Source organism: Apium graveolens, unplaced genomic scaffold, assembly GCF_009905375.1.
Source record: "Apium graveolens cultivar Ventura unplaced genomic scaffold, ASM990537v1 ctg4373, whole genome shotgun sequence".
Lineage (NCBI taxonomy): Eukaryota > Viridiplantae > Streptophyta > Magnoliopsida > Apiales > Apiaceae > Apium > Apium graveolens.
In genome coordinates, this window is record NW_027418513.1 from 1 (window position 1) to 4,379 (window position 4,379).

Consider the following 4,379-nt stretch of genomic DNA (forward strand, 5'->3'; position numbering starts at 1 on the left):
GGATGAACAATATCACGAGAGCTGCTAGGGTTATATAGAATAATAACTTCGATAATGATAACACTTATAGTGTAAACCCTATGCCTGTGTTTATATACTACACAGTTACAAGATAATCGCTAATTGATATGGAATATAATTCTGCTTCTTAAAATATATCAATCAGATATCTTCTATTCCAAGTATTCCATTCTTCACGGAATTCCTTCTTCATGCATATCTCTTCTTATGTTTTATCTCTATCTTCTTTCCTTTAATCAGCTACTGTCCTTATCTGATCGTCCTTCAGCACTTAAGTTCTGATATCTATCTTCTGATGATTATCTCCTGATAATATAAGTATTGATATCCTTAAGTCCTGACTTCCAGTATAAGTACTGATCAACAGTTAAGTACTGATCTATCCTGTTCACACAAGATCTGAAAGCTAAACATAAGACATATTAGCCATGACATTATCAAATATATCTAACACATTTCTTGACTTAACAATAAATATTATGAATATGATCATGAGATTCTTGTGTTTATGAAACACGTAATTGAATATGAATTTTCAATATTGAGAGAAAGGATGATTCTGTCAACAACAGATTTTTATCTGTAAGAAAGGGTTATTAAGTGACGCCTCTTGACAATGCTCCACCCGATCTGGGAATCATTTGATTATCGATTATTGATTTGAAATATTTAATTTAAAAGGAAGAATCTCTTTATAATATGATTATGATTGTAACGTAATATAATCCCTCTAAAATTAAATAATATCAAGTAGTAATTGGCCAATGACACAACGGGCTTGTGTTGGTCATAGCCTTCTAACATGGTAGAAAGCGGTTCTTATTTTTAAATCATTGTTCTTTCGTGCTACAGCCGAGGGCTTTGATTTCGAAATAAGAAATACTTGTCTATTACATAGAGATGTGTACATTGAATTAGAATCTAAAGGTCGGTACGTGCTACAGCCGTGGGTCGTTGGAGACTGATTCAATTGTACGAAATGTTGGGTTAGACTTGACTTAGAATATTGAGTTTGTCGTGCCACAGCCGTTACTCAATTATTCAAAAGGCTAAACTTATATTAGGGAATAACATAAGATGTAATTGACAAGAGTTGTCTGCCTATTGAACATCACATGACGGTTCGTGCCATAGCCGAGGTTGTGTGATGGAATGTAGGATCCCTATTCCCACTAGCATTATGAATGCTTAATTTTCACTTAGGGGGTTAAAAAAATTAGATAAACTAGTGGGAGACACTTATGAATAAAGACCCGATTCATATAGTGTTTTGAAATGAAATTGAATATTTGCTAAGTGTTGTTATGTGTTTATCATTTACAGATTTACTATATTCGTCATGTCTTCTGCACTATGACTCTGGAGCATACTAGATGCTCACAAGTTGACTGGTCCTAATTTAGCTGTTTGTTTTCACTGTAACAAGTTGGGGCACTGGAAGAGGAACTACAAGGTTTACCTTGCAGAATTGTAGAAGAAGAAGGGTAGTAAGACTACCGCTTCTGATTCAGGCATGTTCATGATCGAAGTTAATATGTCACTAGGTCAAATTTCTACTTGGGTATTAGATACCGCCTGTGGTTCTCATATTTGCAATTCGTTGCAAGGACTAAAGGGAAGTAGGACTCTTGAAAAAGATGAGGTGATTCTACGTATGGGCAATGGAGCAAGGGTTGCGGCCATATCTGTAGGATCATTTAGTTTACATATGCCTACGGGCAAGACTATTATTTTGAATAATTGTTATTATGTTCCCTCTATTGTGAGGAATATTATTTCTATTCCTATGTTGGATGTGGATGGTTTTTCATTTATTATTAAGAATAATGAATGTTCTATCCTTAGAGATAATGTTCTTTTTGAACGTGGCATTTTAAATAATGGTCTGTATGTATGTGACGTAGAGCATGATTTACTTCAGATTGAACAAACTAATAAAAGAAAACGAGATGATGAAAATCTGACCTATTTATGGCACTGTAGGCTAGGTCATATTAGTGAAAATAGACTGCGGACATTGCATAAGTAAGGGTTACTTGACCCCTTTGATTTTGAATCATATCCTACATGTGAGTCTTGTCTATCGGGTAAAATGACCAAATCTCCATTTAGTGGACATGGAGAGAGGGCTGCAGATTTGCTATAATTGGTACACACAGATGTATGTGGACCAATGTCTACGCAAGCCATGGGTGGATTTTTATACTTCATTACTTTCATAGATGATAGATCTAGATTCGGATATGTGTATTTGATGAAACACAAGTCTGAAGCCTTTGAAAAGTTCAAAGAATATAAACATGAAGTGGAGAAACAAACCAAACACAATATTATAACTCTTCGATTAGATCGAGGTGGTGAATACTTGAATGGAGAGTTTCTAGATTATCTCAAAGAAAATGGTATAGTCTCCCAGTGGACTCCTCCATATACTCCACAGTTAAATGGGGTATCTGAAAGGAGAAATCGAACTTTGTTAGACATGGTTCAGTCCATGATGAGCTATGCGAATCTTCCAGTATTTCTATGGGGTTAAGCATTGGAAACCTCAGCATATTTACTGAATAAGGTGCCTTCCAAATCTGTTCCTCAAACACCATATGAGATATGGAAAGAAAGGAAACCGAGTCTTAAACACGTTAAGATTTTGGGATGTCCAGCTTATGTCAAGAAAGTTGACCCAGATAAGCTGGAATCTCGATCCGTAAAATGTAATTTTGTGGGATATCCTAAAGAGACTTTGGGGTATTACTTTTACACCAATCATCGGGTGTTTGTCTCCAGACATGCTACCTTCTTGGAAAAGGAGTTTATCCTTTAAGGAAACAGTGGGAGCAAAATTGACCTTGATGAAGTTCAAGAAGCACAAACTACTACGGATCAAGTGGAAACACCTGTTCAGACTGAACAACCTTCTGTGGAACAGCCCATTCGTAGGACAGGGAGAGTATCTCACCAACCTGAGAGGTATTATGGCCTTGTCATTGAGAATGACAATGAGTTGTCAATCATTGATGATGACAACCCTGTGACCTATAATAAGGCTATGAGTAGTGTTGACTCAGAGAAATGGCATAGTGCCATGAAATCCGAAATGGAATCTATGTATACCAACCAAGTATGGACTCTGGTTGAGGCGCCTGAAGGTGTTAATCCTATTGGGTGCAAGTGGGTATACAAAAGAAAGATTGGAGTAGATGGCCAGGTGGAGACCTATAAGGCCAGGCACGTGGCAAAAGGATTCAAACAAAGGCAAGGGATTGACTTTGATGAAACTTTTTTGCCTGTAGCCCTGTTAAAATCAATTCAGATTTTTCTTGCGATTGCTGCTTACTACGACTATGAGATCTGGCAAATGGACGTGAAAACGGCCTTCCTCAATGGGGAACTTGAGGAGGAAGTGTATATGACACAGCCAGTGGGTTTTCTTTCCAAGGGAAATGAACACCTAGTGTGTAAGCTGCTGCGAACCATATATGGTTTAAGGCAAGCTTCTCATAGATGGAACATCCGTTTTGATGAGACAACCAAAGAGTTTGGTTTTATCAAAAACATAGATGAACCATGTGTCTACAAGAAGGTTAGTGGGAGCGCGGTAATATTTCTTGTATTGTATGTGGATGACATACTTCTAATAGGAAATGATATACCGATGCTACAATTAGTCAAAGTATGGCTATCAAAGAACTTCACCATGAAGGACTTGGGAGAAGCATCCTACATTCTCGGTATGAAGATCTATAGAGATAGATCTAGAAGAATGATAGATCTTACCCAGGGTACATACATCCAGAAAGTGCTTAAAAGGTTTAGCATGGAAAACTCCAAAAGATGTCTCATATCGATGAGCCATGGAGTGTCCCTTTCCGAAAAAATGTCTCCTAAGACACCTGAGGAAAGAGAGCGTATGAGTAAGATTCCTTATGCTTCAGCAATAGGATCTATCATGTACGCGATGTTGTGTACAAGGCCTGATGTTGCTTATTCAATTAGTGTGACGAGCAGATATCAGTCCAATCCAGGTGAAGACCACTGGAAAGCTGTGAAAAACATCCTTAAGTACTTGCGAAGGACTCAGGACATTTTTCTTGTTTTTGGTGGTGAATCTGAGTTGAAAATAGAGGGTTATACTGACTCTAGTTTTCAATCAGAAAGTGATAGCAAATCCATGTCAGGGTACGTGTTTACTCTGAATGGTGGTGCAATTCAGATTGTTGAAAGAGGAGATGTCAACGTCGAGAGAGTTGACACACATAACAACGTAGCATACCCACTCACAAAGCCACTTTCTCAGAGTCACTTTGATCGTCATAAAGACAAGATGGGTATTAGATACCAGAGTGATTGGCTTTAGTACA